The 27,731-nt window shown below is 36.5% G+C and overlaps 1 long non-coding RNA gene across 1 annotated transcript in view; it reads right to left on the reverse strand.

Annotated features, from left to right (window-relative positions):
• Nucleotides 1-232: 232 nt before the first annotated feature.
• Nucleotides 233-27,731, reverse strand: part of LOC136831450 (uncharacterized) — a 54,680-nt gene continuing 27,181 nt past the window's right edge. Inside the window, exons 4-5 of the long non-coding RNA XR_010850882.1 lie at nucleotides 6,631-6,746; nucleotides 233-365 (exon numbers count right to left, since the gene is read on the reverse strand). This is a non-coding gene — a long non-coding RNA (uncharacterized lncRNA). The remainder of the gene's footprint in view (nucleotides 366-6,630; nucleotides 6,747-27,731) is intronic.

Raw genomic sequence — 27,731 nt, forward strand, 5'->3', positions numbered from 1 at the left:
CATTGTAACTGACCCAAGTCACTGATCTGGAATTGCTTGAGAAGTGAACACACATAGGGATGCCAAAGGCTGCAAGACAATAGACATGAAAAGGAAAAATATTACTTAAGTATAATACAACTACATGATCAGTATAAAAAAATACACTGTGGTTGCCATGGACCTTAATTTATTTGCAAAATAAAGTCGTGTCTAAATACTCCAAACCTGAAACCAATCTGAGTGTGCTTACCGAGGGACAGAAGTGTCAACCTCCAAGATGAGCCAATGTGCACAATTGCTAATCTCAGACAGCTGGGACCTCATGGGCAATACAAGGCAGCGTTGGCCAGCTTTGAAAAGTCTTCCTCCTCCTCTACCTGCATCTGAAAGCAAAGCCCGGATTAAAAGTCATGAAAGAAGCACAGCTTATTTTTTTGCGTTTTCCTTACAATCTGACTTTTAGTTGAATTTATATCATTTAAGGAGACATTCAATAATCAATTTCAGACTGCGAGGATGAACATAAACGTCGGTGTGAACTTTCTTTACAAGTTGACAGGAAAGAAGAATTGACTTGGTGAGTATATGGGAACATTCTTTATTGCAAACATTACTCTGAATTACCCTTTTATGACAATGAATAGGCTTGGTTGTTTAGCCTCTTTATCTAATCCCACTACACTGTCCCCCACTCATTCTTTTTCTTAAAATCCCATCAACGAATTTAACTACACCAGTTCATTTACCAGAGGATGCCAAGCAAACCTAAACAGCAGCACCAACTCATTAGGCGGGAAATGACACCCATTATCTTGGGACTGTCACTGTTCATGTCAAGCTCAACTTAGACTCTCAAAAGCCTCGTCATAAACAGCGCAGCTTCTCCTTCCCCTGCTGTGAGTACCACACGAAACGACACGAGCCTCTGGCATTACTAGGTATTCGCACGCGATTGCAACGTCCCTCACACGAATCAAGATACAAGGACGCTCCGTGAAGCATGATAGTATAGTATTAGATGACAACGACTACCACAGTACTAGAAGTTTTTGTGCTGCGTAAACCAATGAAAATTTAGTTTTGTATTTCAAGGAAATGTCTATGAGAGTTGTCGTGATTAATTTTTTAAGAAACCTTTCAGGAATCTACCACGTGTTCTTATCTGAGACGTACTGAAGCAGTTTTATTCAAGACGAAAAAATATTTCTTTTATACAGACAAAGTTTAACAATTCCGAAACATAGGTTCGAAGACTGATGGAAAGTCATCTTCTTTAAGGCAAATTCAAATCGACAAGTCTCCCATTGTGCACTGAAAAATGCACTATCTTCGAAGTTTCATCGTCTTATCGAAGACATTTTTTCTTCGTAAAGAGGTCAAACTTGGTGGAATTATGAAAAGAACGGTTATGGAATAAATATGAATATATATATATATATATATATATATATATATATATATATATATATATATATATATATATATATATATATATATATATATATATATATATATATGGGTGTTCATATGTGTCATGAATTAACGTATATTATTCAAAAAATGAAACGTTTCATTTCATATGCCTGTTTCCCCTAGGAGGGATTGTGACAGAAGAGTACAACTTCCGCTTTCTCTGCACTTCTTCAGGAGTGAGGTTGCTAGCCCCACGTCATTTAATCTTAACACTAGCATCCTTTGATACTTATTTACAACTGGGTGGACTGATGGGCGGTAGGCTGCTAGTAATCTCTGGCCTGTCAAAAGTTGGTTAAACAATGAATCATTGGGCCAATTTTTGCTGATTACGCTTTTTACAAGGTGGGCTGGAGGCAGGTCTGTGTGCACTTTCCATTACACACACACATATATATATATATATATATATATATATATATATATATATATTATATATATATATATGAATATCTATCCAGTGATATATATATATATATATATATATATATATATATATATATATATATATATATATATGTGTATATATATGTGTACATATATATATATTATATGTATATATATATATATATATATATATATATATATATATATATATATATATATATATATATATATATATATATATATATATTACATATATATGCATCACTGAACAGATAGATTCATATATAGATACAATATATAGATATTCAATAAGAAAAAAAACAATATTCGAGATCACATGAATTTTAGACCTGTGTAACAAATTATTTTCTCAGAAAATAATATTTTTTCCAGTCTATATAATTAGTAGTAGAAAGATGGTGCTGCTAAAAATAGTATCTACCTAGTTGTTCATGAAATAGATAAATAAATAAACAAACAAATAAATACATGAATAAATAGAGAGAAAGGGTTGAGTCTGGCATGAGCTTCATAAAACTCCATCTTAACAAGTCCAGACCAAGAGAATGGCCGAAAGATGTTCGATAAGGAAAAAGGACAGAATCAAATTTCTCCCTCCAACACCAACATTTGATTTTTGGCCGGAATATTGGACGGACGATCCCTCGAGATTAATCTGGAACTTATGTCAGAAGCCAGACGGAAGGAAGATGGATATTATACCGAAGAAATTCTCCCTCAACAGGTGGATGTGGAGCTATCTATAATCTGCTTTACAATATTTCCTCAGAAAGTAAATCAGTAAATTAATACTTAGATAGAAATCTAATTAGATCAGGACAATATAAAGACCTCAGCAGAAAAGAAAACGTTTAAGTAACTAAAATTCACTTCAAAATCCGATGATAAATCCGAAGAAAATTTGTTCATACGGAAAAATTCCTCTAAAAGAGCCGCTGTCCACTTGAACAGGAAAACTGTAATAATTATAAAGAACTTTAATCTATATATAATATATGGATGTGGAAATGGATGTATGTATGTATGTGTGCATGTTCCGGCATAACTCTGAAATGCACTGAGCAATTTCAACCAAACTTGGTATACAGATGACTTACTATCTGGAAAAAGAATACTGTAGGGGTAAGACATCACTAGCACCAAATGGGGTGTGGGTGGTTCTGTCGGCAGACTTAGTAACTAATAAACTCAACGGGTTTATCATACCTCATTTCAGTATACATATGACTTACTGCATGGAAAAGAATACCGTGGGGGTGGATAAGACATCACTGGCACTGAAGGGGGTTGGGGATGGGAGGGGAGGTGACATGTAAAAATAAGCGAAAATGATAGATATAAGTGTCTAATCCATAGTTTTCGAGGTTGCTGAGATGAATAATGACACTCCCAATGTCCTTTGGGTCCAAGTTTAGCACCGATAGGAAGGGTGGGTGAGAAGGGGTGAAAAATAAAATGTAAAAAATGACAGATATTAGTGTCTAATCCATAATATTCGAGGTCGCTGAGTTGAATAGTGACACTCCCAATGCCCTTTAAGTCCAAGTTTGCCCTGATAGAAATGGAGGGTGAGAAGGGGTGAAACATAAAATGTTAAAACTGTTGGGCATTGTAACTGAAGCAACTATATTAACAGGAGAGAGAGAGAGAGAGAGAGAGAGAGAGAGAGCTAGAGAGGAGAGAGAGAGCTAAAGAGAGAGAGAGGGGTTGCTAGGGGAGGAAGAGAAAGAGAGTAGAGGGGTTGCTAGGGAGGAGAGAGAGAAAGAGAGTAGAGGGGGTGCTAGGGAGTAGAGGGAGAGAGTTTATTGGATGTCCTTTCGAGTTTTCCCAGGCAGTGCCGGGTTGGTCAGGTAGTCCAAGTGAAAAAGTAAAGGGTATCCCTTGCACAAAGGCTAAGAAAGAAAGAAAGAAAATAAGGAAGAGAGAGAGAGAGAGAGAGAGAGAGAGAGAGAGAGAGAGAGAGAGAGAGAGAGAAGGTTTATTGGTTGCCATTCAGAGTTTTCCTGGGCAGCACCGGGTTGGTCAGGTACTCCAAATAAAAGAGTAAAGGGTATCCCTGGCACAAAGACTAAGAGAGAAAGAAAGAAAGTAAGGAAGAAAGGGGAGGAAAGCTTATTGCACAAAAATAGGATAGAAAGTAAGACTGGCAAAAGAGAGAACTCCTAAACCAATAAAGAAGGGAAGAATTCCTCCACTCCACCAAAGAGAAACAAATAAAACAGCAAGTGAGGGAACGTAGTTCAGATTCCGGGGTTGGAATTAACGCAACGAAATCCATGAATATTCCATTTCTGAATTCTTAATTTCATTACGTTATTCCACCATAGCCTCAGGGAATCGGAGAGTTTAATCAAATAAACTTTCTAGTCTTGCTTTCAAGGCAAAACACCATTCTTTTGGCATTTCTGTTTATTGGTACCGATTTCATTTATCAGAATATTGTAATTTGTTAATCTTTGAAGAGTCACTGATTCAATTGCTTCCTCGTTTGGTTTATTTTAAAATATTTACTTTCAAAATCGATTATTTTATGAACATACATCTATATGCTTATGTACGCCAACGGTATATCAGAAAAGTCAACATTCTTCGGGCAAGAACTGAGGGACAAGTCAGTAAAGCGAACCTTACTCAAGAACTTATGCCATACAAAAAGGCTGGGTAATTCTTTCTTCTTGAACCTTTACATCTGGCTTTACCCTTGGGTGCCTCTCCACGTAACCTCAAAACCAAGGAAATTCTTTTTGGTCTGACTTTACTCTTTTCTTTTTTTCCTTGTCAAAGCAATCCCTTGAAAGGATGAGACATCATTCTATGATAGTTAACAAAATAATGTCAGTAACTGCAAAATACATTAAACAATCTCTGTTCGGAGCCGAAGACCTTTGCTGATGTATAATTTGAAAATAAATTGATTAATTAGGGTAAACTTTAATCATTCTTAACAGTAGAAGAGATATTTGTCAATCAGCTGTTCTAATCAACAATTCATTTCGCAACAGGAACTATTTTCTCTTTCATTACACTTCACTTCTCTTTTCTCTTGCCTACATGCAGTGAAGTAAATGGTTCTACGTGAAGCAACTGGTTATATTTAACCCTGCCCAACATATAGCCCCAGCCGGGTAATTCTGAAGACGAGATGCATTTAAGCCGTGAGTTTAGGTAATATAATTAACCCCTTCAACAAAAATTTACTCTCTTAAAAAATGAACAGACGAACAGGGCAAAGTCTGTAACTCCTAAAACGTCAATCTTGGACAGCATTATGCAATATCTGCCCGCATATTACAGGGTATTGTTTATCACAGGATTATTTTTAAATGGAACTGGATCAAACGTTTCGTATTATCCAGTAAACGTTTCCCTTTGAAATTAATCAACCTATGAGAGACTGTTGCTGTTACCTGAAAAGGACTAGATTGATTCCTGTAACCGAATGCGATCTCATTTTGAAATCGTGATGAGAAAATGCTTTTGGTCATCTTCATCCGAATTAGTAGTAATTCACACGCGTCGATGAAACTGCTTTGTCAAAAGAATATCTTCCCAGTTTTCTCCGGAAAATGTTTTGGGTAATGCAATTTATCATCAGTTAAAAGCGATCAACTAATTAAGCAACAGAAGGCCTCTGGAATATCATCTGGTTTGTTTCCAGATATAGAAGCCGGTCTATTTCTATTCACAACCTAAGATAAAACGACCTCTCATCAAAGGCATAACAACAAAAATCAAGGTTTAAATCATCCTCGAAATGTAATAAACGTATTATAGTAGTAAGCGACACAATCTGAAAGTATCAAATATTAAAAAAGCAATAACTACAGAGGATAGAGAAAACGCAGAGCAATAAGTGAGAACCCTCCGAAATATATAAAAATTTCATTCCAACATCTGGGACTGAATTCTCCCTCTACATTCTCTAAAAAGGCAAAGGATCAAAACTGTCCTTTAACATTCCAGAATGTCAGTAGCATTTTTTTGTCGTCTCTTTTACTCCCTTTCATGCGGAAAATTCAGACGCCATCATCACACATTAAAGAAAGAGAGAGAGAGAGAGAGAGAGAGAGAGAGAGAGAGAGAGAGAGAGAGAGAGAGAGAGAGAGAGAGAGACTGGGGCACTGCTGTAATAACTGCAATGTACAATGGAATAACATCCTTGCAAAGGGTAATGAGAATTCCTTTTTTTTCTCAGCCTTTTGCAATAATTTCTTTTATTCTCTTCTGTCTCTGTTTTATTTCTTTTCCTTATGATTAATGTTTTGATTAATGTTTGTTTCTTTCATATTTATTTAATCTTGGTTTGCATTTTTTTTGAGAAAATTAATAAACAGACGCAGTACCGTTTTGGGGGTTTAGTTATATATAAGAGGAAATCTCTGTATGTGCCTGTTGGTCTGTGTAAGAACTGGCGCTTTCAAGTCTTCTTTCGGTCTACGTGCTTTATCTATCTATCTATTTATGTCATTTTCTGCTTTGGCTATCTTTCTCTCTCTCTCTCTCTCTTATTTTTTCCACGAGATAAATCTGAATGACATGGACAATTTCGTCGACAGTTCCTCTTTCTATGACGTCATTGCTTTTGTCCTCACGCGATTTGAAGCTCAACACTTTCGAGGAAATCTGATTAATGATAAACGGAGAAAAGTCTAAGAGCTCAGAGAGAAAAGTCCATTATGAAGAACCTTTCAGTTGAAAAGACCTATAAATACTTAATAATTGACGTGTGAGGTTAAGTGACTTTTCTCGGCTCTAATGAATGCCTACCTATGGCCTGGGACAGTCTGCAACCCTGGAAACTGAACACCGTTCCTTTCCAGACGGTCGCAGGGGCTCATATGGCACTGAAATTGGGCTTCTCATGGAGGTCCACCATTCAAGGACTGAAATGAAAAGAAATGAATGGATTAAATATGGAAATACTAAAGAAACTGAAAACTGAATTAATTTTATTCTTATTCATTCTACACTAAAAAGGGCGGTTTCATTGCAAGACAAAGAGCCCATTTACAGTCTCAGTCATTTTCCATTTTTGAAATGGAAAATGATTCCTGTGCTCTAAACTCCTTAAGCTTCACAAACTGAAGCTGCATGAGGCACAAGTCACACTCACTACCTTCAATGGGGCAGAGGCTTCACTATACGGAGTAACAGGAAGCTTATCTCTGGTTCTGAAGAAGTCAGAGGCTGAATCTGATAGTGACTGTTTTATTTTGTCTTTTCCTAAATGCATCCGTAGAGAACAGTACCAAAATAGCCTATAAATTAAAAGGATGAAACTGCCACCAAAGATATTTAATGAGAAGCTTCTCAAAGGCGCTCTGCTAATTCCTCTGGGAAAATAGATCAAAGGAACTTAATGGCGATGAGACATCGTTCGAGGCAAAGCAATGGCACTGAAAGAGACTAGTATTCCATTTATGTTTTGTTCAAGATTCTCTCTCTCTCTCTCTCTCTCTCTCTCTCTCTCTCTCTCTCTCTCTCTCTCTCTCTATGTATGGATCTTTTCGTACCCTTTTAACATACTTATTTTGTGAAAAACGTTCAAGGTTTTTTCAAGTTAATGTAATGTTTGTATTGAGCTTTAACTGAGAATACGATGTGGAGAGAGAGAGAGAGAGAGAGAGAGAGAGAGAGAGAGAGAGAGAGAGAGAGAGAGAGAGAGAGAGAGAGAGAGATTTGTGCAAAAAAAGGGAGAAAGTTCCTTTTCAAGTGAAACAATACAAAACAAGAAAGTTATGTTTGAGTTCACAGCCTCTCTCCAACGGGAACATAAAGAAGGCTTTACGTCAAAGTTAGACAACAAACCATTAAAAGTGTAAGAATTACTCGGTAAGCACACAGACGAGAAAAGAAAAATATACTGCGTAAGGGAGAAATACGAATGGAAACAAGTACGCATTACAAGGTTATGAAGTTCTGTCCTCTCTCTCTCTCTCTCTCTCTCCATGAAATCAGAATGTCTGCTTTTCGAAAAGGCAAAGATCCGGAGCAAAAATGTCCTATGCATTTTTAAATGTCCAGAGACATTTCGTGCATTTTCCCTACTCAGAGAAAACAGAAGCGAATCTAAGTTTCGTTTTTCCAGACCAAGGTTTGATGTTGTTGTTTTGTGGAATGTTGGCCTGTCATGTCTGACAGCGTTTTCTTCCGTTCTCATTTGTATCATATTATTCTTTTCAGGCAAAATTGAGGGAATTATATGTGGATACTTTCAAGTCATTTTCCCCTTGTCTCAGTACTTTTATATCTTTAAAACGGGCAGTCTAATAGTTCAGGTAATGAGGAATAATTTCTGGGTCTCATGTTTTAAGGCGGACACTTCAATGATGTTATCTAATATTTTTTCAGCTAACTATTCTGCAATTGTTATGTGGGGAAACTGATGTAATTATTAAAACTTGGGAATTAATAATACATTAATAATGCACTGTAATATATTGAACTTGAAAAATGAAACATTAATTAAATCAACAATGAACTGTAGATGTCTTTTAGGAAACTAATTTTTCAAAAATTAATTTTGAGCAGTAAACTCCACCTTTTGTTAAAACACTGACAATATAAAAAGAAATATTAATTATCACAATTTAATAAAATCATATAATCGAAACAGGGGAGAATAATTCCTCTATGACTTCTCTGAAACAGAAAATCAAATGATGAGAAAAAACAGGAGACTTTAAGAAATCTTCATAATTGTATGAATAAAACGAACGTTATTTTCAACAAGATAAGCGACACCATAAAGCTGAAGCAAAATGTTAATTGCTGGAGATTTATTACACCACAAAAGATCGCGAGATGAACTTTGCTGTGCGAATGACCAGAGGGAGAGATAGTTAATGTCCGAAAGAAATATTATTCCTCCCATTACAAGTTAGGTTGCTGACATAGCAATTTATAATCTTTGTTTTCAGTTTTTGTACAGATATTGTGTTTAATCTTTTTTCCTCGGATAATAAAATATGATCTCTGGCCTGTTTTCCGCCAGAAGCATCAAAAGGAAAACGTCCTTTGAAAACGGGAAAATGTTTGCATTCCATTTCAATAAAGCAAATCCCCTGAAAGATAGGCCCCGTAATATGATAGACGTCATTCGCATAATTCTATCGAGTTGACGCTTTGGGAGCGACAGGTATTGTGTTTGTGTTTGTTTCGTTTGTTTGTTAGTCCGGTTGGTCATGTTTGAAGGAGCAAATAGAAGAGGCCCAATTACTGACGAAGGAAACTGACTGACTGATTGATTAAATGCAAATTATCTGGCGCCACTATAAGGAGAAGGGAGCAAATGAAACACAGAAGATAAAAGACTGGTGTAGACCAGATGCAAATTTTGAATGTCTTAAGGAAGATGCTAAACCCTCTTTCCTGTGTTATCTGAGAATATATCTTATATTCAGTTGTTTTAAGTTAACAAATATAGACGACGATATAAATGCTAATAAATTTCTATCAAGAGCTGTTTAACCAAGATAATCTCCGTCCTCGATGACCTAGGGAATTACGACGCCAGGTTACATGACGTAATTAACCAACGCGTTTCCAATCTCGTAAATGGACTCCAGACAATATCTCCGAGGAACAGACAATTGAAGTGTACCGGCTCGGCAAGAACCTTTTAGATTAGAAGGTCCGTTTAGTTTCCCAACATTAGCAACGCTATATATCCTCTCGGAGCGACCTCCATGACCCGGTTGCCCTAAGGACCTGAGGATTTCCGAAATATTTATTGGCACTCAGTTTCATTCTCTTAAGGAAATGGAGTCATTAATATGATCCTGCTTTTGCGCTTATCGTGTTATCCATAAAGAAATAGTTTTCAAGCTAAAATTTAATGAGCCTGGAACTGATGATTAATAATTCATTGGCTGTTTATTCATAGGAGAAGTTGGCGAGGGAAGGCAATGGATACGACGTGTTACGGAGCGTGGTGAGATGTTAGGGACTTTTCATCCACATATAAACTGTATTTACCTAAGACACACCTGAGTCTCCGAGCGGCCAATGAAGAATTAGAGGAATTTATTTCTGGTGATAGAAATTTATTTCTCGTTGTAATGTGGTTCGGATTCCACAATAAGCTGTAGATCCCGTTCCTAGGTAACTAACTGGTTCTTAGCCACGTAAAATAAAATCTGATTCTTCGGGCCAGCCATAGGAGAGCTGTTAATCAGCTCAGTGGTCTGTTTAAACTACGGTATACTCAACTTACCTAAGACACACCTAAATATACGGTGCGATAGTAAAAAAGTGTTGTAACTGAAGTCTCAAATTGTTCCCTTCCAGCAACTCCAATGAATCACGCTGAGGTAAACAACGAAAAGTAGATAGAAAATTAAAGCGCTGAGAGCTTCCACAGAGCAAGAGAAAGCAAAATGAGGTTATGTTGTCCGTCTCAATTTCTTCTTTGCCTGGGGTCCATGAGCCTAATTTAGGGACTCACAAATGGCCACGTCCTCTTCACGATCGAAGCCAATTAATTATTTGCTTGTTGTTCTCGCCTGCTTCTTCTGTTACTAAATGAGAGAGAGAGAGAGAGAGAGAGAGAGAGAGAGAGAGAGAGAGAGAGAGAGAGAGAGAGAGAACAATCATCCAAGTATCTTCCCAGGTGATTTAGAAATCAGCACGAGGTTATGTTCATCATTCATCCTGTGAAGTCTACCTTTATGGTCTTTCGTGACACCTGTACGTAACTTCTAAAAATGTTACACATCCTTCAAGACCATATTTGTATATCCTCTCTCTCTCTCTCTCTCTCTCTCTCTCTCTCTCTCTCTCTCTCTCTCTCTCTCTCTCTCTCTCAAAATGGGTCTCAGCATCTTGCCAAAGCCACTCTCATTCTTCGTCCAGAATCCTCTGATTTGCACAGTTAAAATATGCTAATTCTTTCATTTTCATCTTCCCAATTCCCGATCGAGACTCAAATTAAGCCACCTCAGCTGAATGAAAGCGAACTGGATGAAATGTAGAGAAGTATCACGCCAAATAAAGTGTAGTGAAAAACACTGTTCAAGCATTTTAGAATTAAGAGAGAGAGAGAGAGAGAGAGAGAGAGAGAGAGAGAGAGAGAGAGAGAGAGAGAGAGAGAGAGAGAGAGAGAAATTTTTTGATGAATGAAAAAATACGCTAGATATGAAAGTATGTTGAAAATAACGAATACTATTTGATAAAAAGGATAGCAAATCCATTGGCATCTTACTGATAATCGTGGATCAAACAATACCAATATTTACTTGTGAGAGAGAGAGAGAGAGAAAGAAAGATTCGTCATTTGCCTCCTCTCTCCTTTATTTTATCTTTATGCGTATCACGACCATTTTAATAAAAGTTTTGACGTATACAGTAAAAGATGAAATCATTGCTACTGGAAATGCACTAAATAGGAAAGGAAAATACAAAAGCCCTTTACCAATACAAAACGAATTAGGGAATGTTGTGGGTGTTGCAAGAAAGGCTTTTCTGTCTTAAATTACTTTTAAAAGATTAAGTCAAGGTAAAATAAAAAAGCAAGATTTTCCCCTAAAAGTTTTTTAGTGAATTTATCATGATTCCTGTCTCTGTTTCCTTGTTATTTGTTGTTTTGTTTGTTTGTTTGTTTGTTTTGGGACTTTATTTCTTCATCACCCTATCACTGATCGACATTATAATCCTCCTGATCAATGATAACGCAGTATAGTAGTGACGACTCATGACGTCATTATTGCATCACGGATACTTCCCCTTATCTAGTCTTTCAAGTTTACGTTTCTTACCTCCCTCATCAGGGACGGGAAGTCTGTCATGGCGAAGATGCCATTAAATGACTGAAGACTTTTGACTCTGCAACAATATTGGCTTCACGCCTTGATGGTCCATCTTGTTGCAAATTCTTATGGACAACATCTTCATTTCTGGGAATTTAGACTCTTGGTGTAATAACCCTAGTCTTTAGTAACTTATTAGAACCCTAGGGGTGACATTTCCGTTAAAACAATATGAGCTTCATCTCCTCGATCTGGTAATGGTAACGATATATTAATGGTCTTACTAATAGCCGAGAATGACCAGTTTTAAGAAGTTGACTGTCTACAAAGATTATACAAAATCAAGAGTGAAAATACTGGAAAGCAAAACAAGAAAGAAGAGAACAGATAATTTAAGAACACACATACTACAAGACGGAATATCAAAGCTAAAACATAAAAAAAACGAATAAAGAGGAAAAGGAGGGAATATTGCGAAAGGAAGAATCTGTCTGGCTGTCTCTCGTCACGCGTCAAGGGACGATATTGAAGGCAAGTTTTATCATTCAACCTTTCGTCTTTTGATCCGACAGAAGTCTCGCCCCCCATACACCTCAGCAATCACCAAACTCTGATTCCTTAAATAAACACACTCACATACATATGTACGGTACACATACATACACACGCGTGTGTATATATATATATATATATATATATATATATATATATATATATATGTATATATACATTACATATATATATATATATATATATATATTATATATATATATATATATATATATATATATATATATATATATATATATATATATATATATATATATATATATATATATATATATATATATATATATATATATATATATATATATATATATATATATATATATATATCTCAGAAAGGTGGCTCCAGATGGAGGTAGCCTTGCGATTTTCAACAAGTGATTTGGGATGAGGTTGATAATTCCATTCCATTCTCCTAATTGAGAGCGACTTATCACACTTAACTAACTGCCAAATATATAATTTACCCCATAGTTGATTACACAATGGATTTACCGGATCGATCCTAATACGTTCCAGCATCGTTAGGAATCGAACCCTATTCCTCCCGCTCCTGAGGAGAGGGCCTCACCGCCGTTCATATCAGTAATTGAAAGGTTTTGATGACCAGAATCGGCAAACAATCTCATAGAAGTAAATGTAATTGGAATGTTGCCTTCAGAGATTTTTCCTCAAAGGTCGCCTGTTGAATGTGTGTGTGTATATATATATATATATATATATATATATATATATATATATATATATATATATATATATATATATATATATATATATACATATATATATGTGTGTGTGTGTGTGTGGAAGAGCATAAATATATGTGTACATACATAAGTACGATGAGCATACGCAGAAAATGCTGAACAACAGAAGCAATCAGAAATCTGCCTTGACCATCAGGTTTTCCTCAGATGAAAACAAAATTAATGATCAAACTTAGATAATAATTCATTAATATGCTCTAAGAGATTAATTTTTTCTCGAATGTGGTAAGATTAATGGATGTCATAATGAGATTATATGAACAGATAAAGAGATCAAATGAAATGCACAGATAGATAACAAGGTAAAGAAAACATCATAGGATTAACAGGAAAATCGTATTAGCAACCCTATTTGTAAGTCTTCACTCATTACTGATAAACGGTGAGAGAATTTTAACGCTAGCATGATTACTGTACATAAATCAGCCAAGCGATCACTCGGAAAATCCCCAGCATATTTCATCAAATGAAGAACCGCTTGATTAATCCCATTTGTTATAGGGGAAAGGATTAAGTGGATTTAGATTTCCTTGGAGGAAATGCCAGAATTATGAAAAAGATGAGATTCTCTCCGAATTATCATTATAGATTAAAAAATATGAAACCGATGTTGGAATTGTCATTGGATTTTTAGGTATGTGCGTCTGTATGTGAACAATAAGAAGACTTGTATGTTTGATTATGGACGTATATTCATTGGAGAAAGAGTAAAAATCCTGTAGAACGGCTGCATGAAATTTTCAAGTTTATATCAGTAGCACAGGGCTTAATTGCCTCAAGGGAAATTACAGTTTTGTCTTTGCATGATATAAAATACCAGAGACCTCGAAAGGAATTCAAAAGAACACCAAACACAATTTATGTGTGCTCATCTTTGTTCACGGGTTCCTTCATCTTTACCTTTCCTCTGTGACGGAGAGTAAAATCATGTTTTTCTAACATTCATTTGCTTTTCGAAATCTAACTGTTCAGCACGACTTTCTCTGATCTGTGATATCATCATGCAAAAACAGAGTAAGGCATAACAATGAATCGGTCTCATGAAGAATGAATGTGGCATAACTTGATTTTAGTGAAGTGTGATCCAAAGCCTTTGCATTTTATCACCGATCTTGACGTCTATTGCTGTCCCGACATCTGCTTATTTGAATATATCACATCCTACCGCAGGTCCTTGCAGACCTCCTCCATGTACTGGATTTCCTGATATCCAGTTCAGTGTCTTGGGTTCTCATGAAAAGGTTTAAGCAAAAGAAAACTTTAAGATAACACTCTCAGTTTATTTGATTTCAAAATGATTGTTAATCATATTCTGGACTATCTCCACTGGGAATGAATTAGTGTTGTTGTGATGTGTTTCATGACCTCATTTCAAGAGAACCACTCTGTCTATGTTGCTCCCCTCGTAAAGCCCAATAACGATTGTGATATTACTCTTTCATCATTTTTGGTTTTGTCCTTCTGGTTCTAAGGCTGCTTCCACACTACAATATAACACGCCATAAACACACGGCGGCAACATCTCACACGTATCCCAAAAAGGTTATAAATACCTCAACGGCCGAAAGTGGAGAAGGAACCTTTGGCCAATAGTGGACAATCGAATGAAGCACTATCATGACTACCAATAAGTCGTTGACTTGAATTCAACCTGTTTGTGATGTCTGTGCGATAAATTACTGACGTGTGGACGCACTCTTGGAATTTCAATAGGCAATTATTGCTTTTGCTTTTGAATTTCATTTTTTTTTATTTCGCGTAGGGCAATAATTGTTTCTGTTTTATCTTTATGTATCTCATTTCTCCTGCATAATTACTGCCTTTGTCTTTTGCTGTCACCACCTTCTGGGTAATCTGTCTTTGGTTGTTAGGGGATCACTGCCTCATGTGCCTCATTTTCACTGGATAACTATTGCTTATACCGTTGGTTGTCATGGGATCGTTACTTCTTGTGTCTAACTCTACTCGAAGTAATTATTGCTTTTGTCTTTGAATTTCATGGAGCAATTACTGCTTTTTATTTATGAAGGTAAGATCCTTCCTTTCTCAGTGGGTCTCGCTCTCTCCGAGTAACTGTCTGAAAGTTATGTTTCTTTTTATAAGGGAAGCAACTAAATTTAGGAAGATCCTTTAGAATCTTGTTTTCTTCCTTTTGCCGTTGGAAAGAAATGGACTATCAGGTTTTCATTTTCTTTTGATAACTTCTTATTTGTGCAACACAGGACAAAATATTATCTTCACTTCTGATTCCAGGTACGTCCTGCATTTGAATCCGTCCCGAAGAGTCGAAAGCTCAGTTAATTCCCAAAATGAAACGAAGCTTAATTGAATAATATTTCACTTCGTTCGGACGATCATTACCCGAGTGGAAGCCAGCGCGTTTAATTGGTATCTCGGAGGGGAATTAATGTGGCTGCGTTTGTTTGGGATATTGTGGCCCAGGGATATGGGGTTAATGGCAGATGTATGGGCCAGGTTTATTGGATGGTGGCTGTTCATTTCCTTTTTAAGGCTGTTGTCAGCATAGCCGTTCAGTTGACCCGTTAGGAGATATTTTCATCCAAACATCTTTAGTTTCTCATTTTTTAATTTTTTCATAACCTGAGATGCTCATCAAAGGATGGTGATTTGTTATTGTATTCTTGATGGAACCTTTGACGTTCTTGATCTAGTCAAAGGATGTGGCTCTGATGTTGTATAGCTGGTGGTTGTGGTGCTTGTGGAAGATATGTTGTTGTGACGGTTTAGATAACGAGTGTTCATCGTTTATGTATTTCATAAGCACTTGCAAACACATTATCCTCTGTGTGTGTATATATATATATATATATATATATATATATATATATATATATATATATATATATATATATATATATATTATAAATAAAAGTGAATGTTTGTATGTTTTTTTGTTTGGACTATAGGAGTCCAAACCGGAGTCTGGACAAACTTGGCACGTGGCCAACCCATCATTTGACCAAACTTACACAATAGAGTAGGTTTCAAACCCGTACCCACGTGACAGACAGACACGAACAGACATAACACGAGATCCGAAGAGATCCGTTTTCTGTAGTATATATATATATATATATATATATATATATATATATATATATATATATATGTAATATATAAGAAGGCCCATAAAACACTATTTAAACGTTGAAACCATATATTTCGTTGTTTGTGCCCCTGTTCACTGTGTATGGACAGGTGTGTTACAATGTATATATGAAGGTGTGGCCTTAGGCCTGTGTTAGCATCAAAATATCATAAGATGTCATGCGAAATCTTCTTCAAAAAGGGTTAAATTGAAGGTTCATTTTGTTGGTTTGATTGATTAGTATTTCAATCTTTCTTTTTGTGGAATTATAAAACAATAAAATAAATCATTTAATATGTAGAAAATTCCTGACTAGGTAACGTCATCCTATTTCAGCAGTTAGGGATAACCATTACACGGTATACCACGTGACTAAATAATGGAAAATGAAAGGATTATCAGAACTGAGTTGCTCTCTGGTTGGTTTGGATAAATAGAGCAGTTGCGAATTATCCAGGTACTCAAACATATCAGACCATTGATTTTTACGGAGACGTAAATATGAACCTGTCAGGAGGACAATCAATGGCTTTTCGCCAAACGAAATGATGGTGATGTTCTGAAGAAACGCCAATTGAAAGGCTTGTTTTTGTACCTATACTGGAACCCACCTGTCCAGCCAAGGAGAATGGTATATGGTCAACTGAAATAGTGTTTATGGGCCCTTAAAAGAAATGGCTTAATGGTGAGCATCAAAATATCAATAAGATGTCCGGAAAATTAAATATGAAGACAGAAAAAACAATAAATAAATCACAAAATCCTATTTCAAGTAAAAGTGACTAAATAGCCTTGATAAAGCCGAATTATGCCAACACAGACCATTGCACAATCAATGGCTTTTCGGAAATGATGGTGATGTTCTGAAGGGAATAGAAGGCTTGTGTGTACCTCTGGACCTACCAGCCAAGGAGAATGGTATATTCCTGAACTCTTCCCTAAAAGAAATAGCTTAATGGTGAAGTAATTCCGTATATATGAAGACAGAAAAATACCAAAATAAGTAAAAAAAGGAGAGGTAACAAATTTGTACAGAGAGAGAGAGAGAGAGAGAGAGAGAGAGAGTTTCTACAAGCATCCCATAAAGAAGGTCGAGGTGATTCCTCTGGCACCGAACATCCGAAGAAAAAGCCCTTGGCTCCTCTCCTCAGACAGCAACCAACCACCGGGGGATTTCTGCAGCAGGTTCTCGACTCGAGTGAGTCTTTGGCAGATGTGTTTGTGTTTGAATATTCGTGTTCGAGGAAGTGTGAGAGCGGATGTGCCTTTTATCTGTTTTCCCAAACTTATGGCGTTTTAATCAGTGCTGCCAAGTCGGAAGTTCAACTAACTCCCAAAATGAGAACAATGCTTTAGTTAAATTATACATCGCCTGGTTAATCATTACCCGAGTGGAAACTAATGCGTGGTTTGGTATCTCTCAAGGAATTGATGTGGTTGCGTTGTTCGGAATGTTTTGTCCTGAGGGAGCCGGAATGATGGATTGGATATACCTGCTGGGTATTCAGGTTGTTTCCTTTTTAACTGCTTGTTTCCGGTTGCTGTAGACATACATATTAAATTATTATTGTTTTTCTCACTACCTAAATTAACTCTCTAAAAAAATATGTCTACGGCTCTTTTAATTGCTTTTTCAATTTTTCCTTTCTGACTGAAAGTGTTCTTGTGATATGAGTTTTCTGTTGGTGTTGCTGTTAGGGTTTGCTGTGGTGGTCAGGGAAAGATGGTTTCGCCGAGATGTAATGATAGCTTTGGATGAGGTATTGCTGATGCTAATGGCGTTATTATTGTATTTATATATTCAAGTGGTTAATAAAGATTGCTAAATAATACAAAAATATCCGTATAAACATATATACTTTTCCCACACACCCTTTTTTCCATTGGCAGGGAGCACAAAGAAGGCTATCCCCACAACTTTCACACTGAGTCCAGCAGATTTTGAAACGCTTCTAATGTTGGTGGACTGTGAGGGGTTGAGCGGGAGCGATCCATGGACCTAGAAAGCGTGAGCCTAGTATTGATCATCTTCAAACTTACCAGTCTTGAGGAAAAATGTTAAAAGAGGAAGAAGTCTGATAATGAATGGAAAAGAAGGCAGTCTTTATTTCCACAGAGAGGCGAGAGAAGGAAAGGAGACTTTTTTAGAAGTGACCAATAAAGAAGGAGGAGGCGTTTCCTCCTGGCACTGAACACCCGAGGGAAAAGCCCCGAGAGCCTCTCCCAGAGACAACAGCCAATCTCCATAGGACTTAAGGACCAACTTTCCTGGGTAAAGTGTTTCTCTGGCTGCGAGTTTGTTCTAGGAGATGTAAAAGAGAATGTTCCTTTCTCTCGCCTTGCTTTCAACGTTACTTTCTATTCCAGGGAAAGAAATCTTTTGTTCGCATTTTTATAACATTTTTTGATGGCAGCAAAATACTCGTTGATTGGTTTTGTTGTTATATACTACTTCGTAATTATTGATGTTATTACTGCAGTTCTAACTGTTTTCAGATTTTCTGTATCCTGATTATTCATTTTTGTAGGGTCGTGTCAGTTCCCATAAGAACATTACTGACGTCTTTTATTGGCTGGTAAAACAAAACTATCGCGCATTATACTTTTAAAAAAATAATCCATTTCATCTGCGTGAGCAGCTTATTTGTTTTTACGAACAGACCAGAAGAATAACAAAAACAAACACAAAATAGACCCACTAAAATACTGCTCTTAAGGTAGAAACACAGATCTGCAGACGAAGACCAATCAAGAAGGCTGCTCCCACAGGCCTTTGAAGCAGGTATCGTGGAGGAAAGGACAACAAACTTGATGACGATGAGACAACATTAATCAAAGGCAGCAGCATCCAAGGAGGTTCCGGCTTCTGTTTTTATCAAAACGATCTCAAATTACTCTCTCTCTCTCCCTCTCTCTCTCTCTTGTTCCTGCAGTTACACACACCCACCTGTTTCTCTCTTTTACACGCCTTGTTCGTTAAGTTTCAGGTTGGATAAGGTACAGGACCACAACGATACGAGACCGTTCCCTTGGTCTACGGAGCCTCGGTGAAATTCCGCTACTCATCTCTTTCCTGTGTTTTATCTTCCACAAGTCTCCGCTCATCTCCTGCCTCTCCATTCACAGTCCTCATTCAAGTGGTCTGAGCGTCCGCAAAGAACTGACAAAGGTGCCAGGTGAAAAGTTCGGTATGAGCCTTGTGGCAATCACTAACCTTTAAACACTGTGCAAGGAGTAGCTTTAAGATCGACCAGTCGACTTTTCTTTTCTTAGTCTCAACTGACAATTGGTCTAAAAATGTACATTCAGAGGATGCCGATGGATGCAAGACAACAGGCAAGAAGAATAAAAGGTTCTTAGTTCAACTCCATGATGAAACACCTACAAAAGACTCAGTAACTTCTCCCTGGATCTTAATTATTTGCATGATGAAAGAGTATAAATGCTGTAAATATGTTGCAATATAGGGATCTTCGTTCTAATGTGCTTGAATTACAAATTAATTTGCAAAACAAACTAACATGCGTGCAATATGGAGAGGTTTGGGCCAGGAAACTAGCAAAATAAGATCATTCTAAAATCATCCATGCTGGTAATATTTGGCTGCTTGTCGCAACAATATTCACAAAATAAAATTTGCCAGACATGTTGCCAAATATGATAGTTTTCATTGCAAGATTTTTAAAATACAAAATAATTCACAAATCATCTGAGCCTGTTGGCAATATAGGTGTGTTTAACACAAGATAGTGTCATCACCCAAGATATGCCTTTGTGCAGAACTGCCAATCTCAGACAGCTGAGACCTCATGGGAAACACAAGGGAGAGTTGGCCAGCCATTAAGAAAGTCTTCCACATCTTCACATCTGCATCTGTGAGCTAAAACCAGATAGCAATTTTTCGTGCAAGCTCAATTCCTTCATTTTGCTCTTTCCTTACGATAACTTGATTTTTGTTAGATTTAAAGTTTTAAAGGAGCTGTTTTGACAATTAATCCCAGAACTTGAGGATGAACATACATACAAGCGTAAGCCTTTTGCAGGTCAAGAGGATGAAAGGATTGGCTATTGACTTTAGCATTTATATGAAAATGATATAACTAGCATACATGGCCATGAATTACAATCATATAACAATGAATAAATTTTGTGATTTATTTTTCATTAACCTTTATGTAATCATTCTTCATACACCCATTTTCTTTAAATGCCGTCAAGGAATTTACTCACAATGGTACTTTAACCACACTTCTTAGAGTCATGAAAATCCCACTTCATCCCAGATCACTCGCACCAACTCATTCAACGGGAAATGACGTCATCCATTATCTTGGGTTTTCGCTGTTCGTGTCAAGCTCATCTTAGGCTCTCAAAGGAATCGTCATAAAACATCGAGCTTCTCCCTGCTGTGTACGAGTATACCACACGGCATGACACGAGGCTCTGTCATATGACTGGGCATTAACACTACATTGCAACGTCCCTTACGCGAGTCAGAACAAGATCCTGCCTCATTGCAAGGAGCTGTTCCCTGATGGAATTGCTTCTATACCGTTGTTTTTGGGTCTCGACGGAATGTCAGTTCGCAATATTTATTATGTAATAGTATGAACCCAGGAAGTGAACGAGAGAGAGAGATAACAAAAACAATTGAAATTCCCACTTATGATTCCGGCCTGGTTTCATATACGTTACATTAAATCACAAAAAGTAAGAAATAAATAAAAAGAAGATAAAGGAAAGAAAATGACATAGAAATTTAGTAAGGAAATTCCATCATCAGATTATCTCGTCACTATTCAATTTTTTGCTAGAGGTTAACGAACTCCTTTTGAGAGTTTCGGAACTGGCCGACTTTCACCTCTACGTCGATGTCGATCAGAGATTTATTTATTTTCTCTCTGGTTTATTTTACTATTTCGGATGAATGGGAGGAAGAGGAGAATGGAAGATGGAATCACCTGCTGTGAATTCCTAGGTATCTTAGAACAATTATCCGTTCCACAATGGACCCGTATCATGTGAGATACATTTCGAGGAATTCCTTTTCTAATCGCCCCGGTATGTTTCCTTATTTGCAAAATCTAATATATTGGGAGAACCTAGTTTCAGAATATGTGCTTCATCTTTTTAAACTTTTTAAAATGTGATAATTTTATCCTAATCAAACTATATTTGACTTATGTTCATTGTTTTAGTTTTCTGAAAAGAAAACTATTGTGCCGGCTTTGTCTGTCCGTCCGCACATTTTCTGTCCGCCCTCAGATCTTAAAAACTACTGAGGCTAGAGGGCTGCAAATTGGTATGTTGATCATCCACCCTCCAATCATCAAACATACCAAATTGCAGCCCTCTAGCTTCAGTAATTTTTATTTGATTTAAGGTTAAATTTAGCCATAATCGTGCGTCTGGCAACGATATAGGCCAGGCCACCACAGGGCCGTGGTTAAAGTTTCATGGGCCGCGAAAGGGAAAAGGCCTAAAAAGAATCATAATTCCAAATATTATTATAAAAACAAGAAATTTGCTTCGATGTTTTAATCTAATATTCATAGTTTTCCATACGTGTTTGCTGTTTTCTGGAATAATCTTTCAATGTTCATTATCTTGCTTGTTTACTTTATTTATTTTTCCATTCATTTTCATCTGTTTATCAGAACTCACACCAACTGTCCCTGTGCTCCTCAAAAAGCTGCTTTCTCCACTTCCTTCTGATCAAAATTTTGACTGTTGTTAACTGACTGTTCTCAGTCCCCGTAATATCATAAAATGATAAAATGATATCAAGAGAATGCCAACAATGTCAGTAAATGATAACAAGAAAATAACAAGAGAAAAACAAGTGATAACAAGAGAATAACAAGAGAAAAACAAGATATAATGAGAGAATGACAAGAAAAGAAAGTGATAACAAGTCAATAACAGGAGAAAAAGAAAATGATAACAAGCAAATAACAAGAGGTTAAATGGATAATTTCCCACTACAAGACTCTAACCTCACGCGCATTTAGCCCCACCAAATAGAGGAATCACCTTTTATTTGCGAGGTCTCATTAGCTACCCTGGAGAGAGAGAGAGAGAGAGAGAGAGAGAGAGAGAGAGAGAGAGAGAGAGAGAGAGAGAGAGAGAGAGAGAGAGATTACTTTATGTGACACGCCTATAATTCTATAGAGACTGGAGGAATAGCCTCATATCTTAATTAACTCCGAATATAATAACAACCTAGCGTCGTACCTTTGTGCATATATTAATTGATCAAGATTTTTTTAAACTTTTACAGCTCTTATCTTTGTTCCAGGTATGTTTTACATATAATAGAAGATAGATTTTATTATAATATCCCACATTATAACCTAATTCCATGAGAGGCAGGGACCTAGGGACCTCGTTATAAGCCAGAAGCCCCGTTCTCTTTGTCCTGGGAAACATAATCTCAAGGAAATTCGTTATTTACATTCGGGTCGAGGAGCCAAAATATGACGGTGGTAGATTGGTGTTTAGGTATATGAGTGTTACTTGCTTGTTCCTAAACAATAGTACAGATATGACTTCAGGTAATCTTTTAAAAATAAGTGATACCAGACCAAAGAGGCGAAACGCCTACTGTTTGAACAGAAATGTCACCTATTTACAGCAAGTAACTAAAGCTGGGGCCATAACCTCAGTCAAGTCTGAAATTCTCAGAAATTCAATGAAGTTGTCGTCCATTAGTCTTTCTAATCAGGTGGACCATTAGAGTGTTAAGCTGATATTGTCGTAGAGTCGAAAGTCTTCAATCGCTTAGTGGCGCCTTCGCCATGACACTCACTGTCCCTGACGATGGAGTGAAGAAAAGTAAGTTTATACAATCACGATAAGAGGAAGTATCCGTGATGCAATAACGACGTGATGCGACTCACTACAATACTGCGTGGTCGTTGGCCAGGAGTATTGGCATTTCTATCAGAGAAAGAATAAGACAAAAACCAATAAAACCGGAAAATAACTATTACAAAGTGACAAGATCATGATAAAGTCTTGATAAATTTTTGGGAAAAATCAGGCATTAAATTTCACCTGGACTTAATCTCTTGAAATGAATTTAATATAGAAATGCCTTTATTATCACTCCCAGAACATTCCCAAGCTCGTATTTCTATTAGCAAAAGTCTGTCGCAATTTCCTTTCGTATTTAGTCTGTTTTCAATAGCACTGATTCATTGTTTGTTGCATAAAACAAAACTTTTGTTAAGATGGTCTTAAATATGTATTTAAAGATTAAATGAGGCAGGAAAATGCCGAATCTCTCTCTCTCTCTCTCTCTCTCTCTCTCTCTCTCTCTCTCTCTCTCTCTCTCTCTCTCCCTCCTCCTCTCTCTCTCTCTCTCTCCTTGGAATATGGAAGTTAATGAGTGGCTGCAAACGGAGGGTAACTCCTCTATTTAACAGGTTTAATTGTACGAGAGTGAGAGTCTTCCGTAAGACGACGTTTCGTGAACAAGAATTGAATGTCCTGCTAACGCTAAGAGAGAGAGAGAGAGAGAGAGAGAGAGAGAGAGAGAGAGAGAGAGAGAGAGAGAGAGAGAGAGAGAGAGAGAGCTATCAAAAACGTATTGGGCTATAAAGACAGGAGGAGAGATCTTGGAATCTACTGCTGGGAAGTTAATGGAAATGAGAAACTATTACTTGAAATTCCGTAAGACTGAACGAGATGTATATATACATAATATTGGATGAGTTCATTAAAGTGTCCACCTCAAAACATGTGTCCCTAGAAATTATGCTTCATTTCCCAGGCAAAATGATTCAAAGGCTTTCACAAATAATGCCCTCATTTTTTGCCTAAAAAGAAGGTTTTACAAATAGAAGCTGAAGAAAGTCTTGTCAGACATGACAGGCCGAGATTCCACTAAACAGCAACATCAAAACTTGGTCTGGAGACACGAAACCCAGCCTCCCCTTCAGCTTCCCCTGACAAGAGAGAGAGAGAGAGAGAGAGAGAGAGAGAGAGAGAGAGAGAGAATTTTGCTACATGTCTTCCCTGTCAGACATCCACATATGCGTTTGCACTTCAAACTCTCGTTACTATCAAACCATAACTGAAAAAGAGAGAAAGTTTGTGGAATTGTCGCTCTATGATTAATTGCTAATAAGCAACGATTTATGAGAAAAGAGTGGAATAAGACAAAAGTAATTATGAGATGATCATCTTCTTAAAACTCTCATTTGATTAACACAAAAGAGGAAAGGTCGAAGAGATTAGCCTGGAACTTACGTCAGAAGCCAGATGGGAGGAAGATGGGTATTATAGCAAGGAAACTCTCTCTATAAGGAAGGCAATTATAATGTCTATGATCGGATTTGCCGTTTCCTTTGGCCAGTAACCTAATGAAAAACTTTCTGATTTACCTTGAAATTATTCAGACTTGCAAAACACCATATGAATACTAAAATGATTGAAAAGATGCCAGAACTACTCTTACCTTGGAGAATAAAGAGAAATCTACAGAAATTCAAGAATATTATTACCTGTTCTCAAAGAAAAGAAACAGATCTCGTAAAAAGAAAGTGGGTTCGATAGAGTTCATACATCCGCCCTTACAAGTTAAATAGATAAACTTGCTTCTTACGAAACCACTACTAAAATCCTTCCATAAAAAACGGCTATTACGAACGTATACTCGGTTATGAGGCCTTTACTGACATCAGCGAGAACCCCAATCTTAGAGAATGGGTTAGGTGGTTACATGCCACCAAATCATCAATTTTGAATTGATTTTTCTCCAAGAATGAATCATCTTGCGGGGTAACCTCGCTGAATTTCATCCAGATTTGTTCGCCTCTTATCGAGATATACTGCTTAAACTAACAAACACAAACTCCCTACACAAACACCCACAAACATGAAGGAAACAAACTTTCCTCCAACTCCGTAACCAAGGATAGCCAACATAAAATACGAAAGATCAGGATACAACCGCAAAGCAGGAAAGGAAAACCTCATTAACATTGTAATAAAACGCCTCAACAACTAAAGATCAAAATCCCTCTCATTTCAGCTAAGGAAATCACAAAAGGAATTCGAGATTCAAAAGGCAGAATACAAATGATGAAAGTCCTGAATAATATTCCACTCGTCAAATCTTAATCTCTTTGCTTAATTACACCAAACCTGAGAGGAACAGATTTTATTAAGCGTTCTGGGCGATGATTATCTGTTACAAATTCTTTTTCAAGTCTTATTCTCCTTGGAAATATTTTCTTTTTTGAAGGGTCAATTAAATTTATTGCCGTTTTGTTTCGTTTATCACTAAATTATTATTATTAATTATTATTATTATTATTCAAAAGAAGAACCCTATTCATTTGGAACAGGCCTACAGGGCTACTGACCTGAAATTCAAGCTCCCAAAGAATATGGTGTTCATTCGAAAAAAGTAATAGAAGGTAATGGGAAATACAGAAAGAGGAGATCAGTTATTAGAAAAACAAATAAATCAACAAATTAAAAAGATAGTTAAGTTTTAGGTCTACTTCCACTTACACACAAACAACATATATATATATATATATATATATATATATATATATATATATATATATATATATATATATATATATATATATATATGAGTGAACGTTTGTATGTTTGTGCGCTATAGAAATCCGAACCGGCTGACAAACCAAGACAAAATCTGGCACGTGGCCAGAGCTTATAACTCGAAATCAGACCCCTACCCTTCGTGGCAAACATCAAGCACACACAAATTGAATGAAATTTCCTTATTTACCAGTTCCGTCAGGTTTTCCTTCAGGTGCTTTATGGGTTAATGGTCATTTTTCGCCTGAGCGGTCCAGGTTTTCTTCCATGCGTTGTGAGACGTGTGATTAGCCTGCAACAATAAATCCCCGTCAGATAGTATATATTATATGTAAATAAATAGAAATATGTATATATATAATATATATATATGTATATATTATATACATATAATTATATATATATATATACATATGTATATATATTATATACATATAATTATATATATATATATATATATATATATATATATATATATATATATATATATATATATATATATATATATATATATATAATGTGTGTGTATACAAGACGAATGAAACACAAGACGAAACTACCAAGCGTTTTTGGTATTTTAATATAGTTTTGGAGTAATTTCTGCCCTCTCTCTCTCTTCCTTATCTGCCTAACTGTCCATCTATGTAGCTATCTATCTATCTATAAATTTATATATATAAATGTGTGTATATATATATATATATATATATATATATATATATATATATATATGTAATTACATAATTTCTCCCCTTGTAGAGTCACCCATCTCAATCCTGGTTATGACCCACCACCTTCCACAATCTGCCAAACACATCATTGAGTACTTGTGGCAAGAGAGGCACCATCAATGATTTTGGGAAGGGATTCTGATATATATATATATATATATATATATATATATATATATATATATATATATATATATATATATATATATATATATATATATATATATATATATATCCCTCAGTCACTGTCACTGGATTCGATCTCTTGTCTCTCACTTGTGAGATGGGCAGCAGTTGGTGCCAGCCTTCCACTTCTCTGCAAGCCATTTGGGATGAGGTTGCTAGGGCCTGCACGTATATAAACCCTGGTTACAACCATCGCAGTCATTCGAACACCCAGGTTGCTATTCCAGCTCTTAGGTCAGCAAAGGAGGTTAGTGTTTTCAAGGGAGCAAGCCCAACCACTCGTGTGCATGTATGTGAAATGTTCATTTCATAATGCACTGTATGTCGGAGTGAAGGTGCGAGACTCCACTGGGAGCTAGCTCCTAGTCGAAAAGCAGAACTTCCTCCAACAACCTCCTTTGACGCATAAAGAGAAGAAAATTCGAGAGGAGAAAATGGAAGCTAATCATCTCTTTGTCTTCCCTCGCAGAATGTCTACGTCTCTTCACTCTCGCGCCATTTCTTTATCGAAGTTTGAGGTGAGAATATTCGTTTTTGCTTTCGGCTTTGCGACACTCACTTGTCTCTTTCCTCTCCGATTTTTAATGTGTTTTTTTCTGCCCTTTCTTTGTTGTTGCTTTTGTCGTCCATGGCTGTCTGCAATTTCCTAGTCTTGTCTCTGGAGCTGATGCAGCTTTCGCTCAGTCATCGATCTCTGGATCGATCGGTGGATAAAGAAGAAGAATGATCCCATAATGATCTGTACCACTTATTTTTAAAAGATTGTCTGAAATCACATCTTTACTACTGTTTAGGAACATTATGATAAAATTCTATCTTCTATTATATGTAAAATATACCTGGAACAAAGATAAGAGCTGTAAAAGGTACGACGCTAGGTTAGTATCATATTCGGAGTTAATTAAGATTTGAGGCTATTCCTCCAAGGTCTATGACGATTAAACATGAATTAAGTAGCGCATAAAAAATCCTCTCTATAGAATTATAGGCGTGTCACATAAAGTAAGGTCTCTCTCTCTCCAGGGTAGCTAATGAGACCTCGCAAGTAAAAGGTGACCCCTATTTGGTGGGGCTAAATGCGCGTGAGGTTAGATTTCTTGTAGTGGGGAAATTATCCATTTAGCCTCTTGTTATTTGCTTGTTATCATTTTCTTTTTCTCCTGTTATTGACTTGTTATCACTT

Source organism: Macrobrachium rosenbergii, chromosome 48 (genome assembly GCF_040412425.1).
Source record: "Macrobrachium rosenbergii isolate ZJJX-2024 chromosome 48, ASM4041242v1, whole genome shotgun sequence".
Lineage (NCBI taxonomy): Eukaryota > Metazoa > Arthropoda > Malacostraca > Decapoda > Palaemonidae > Macrobrachium > Macrobrachium rosenbergii.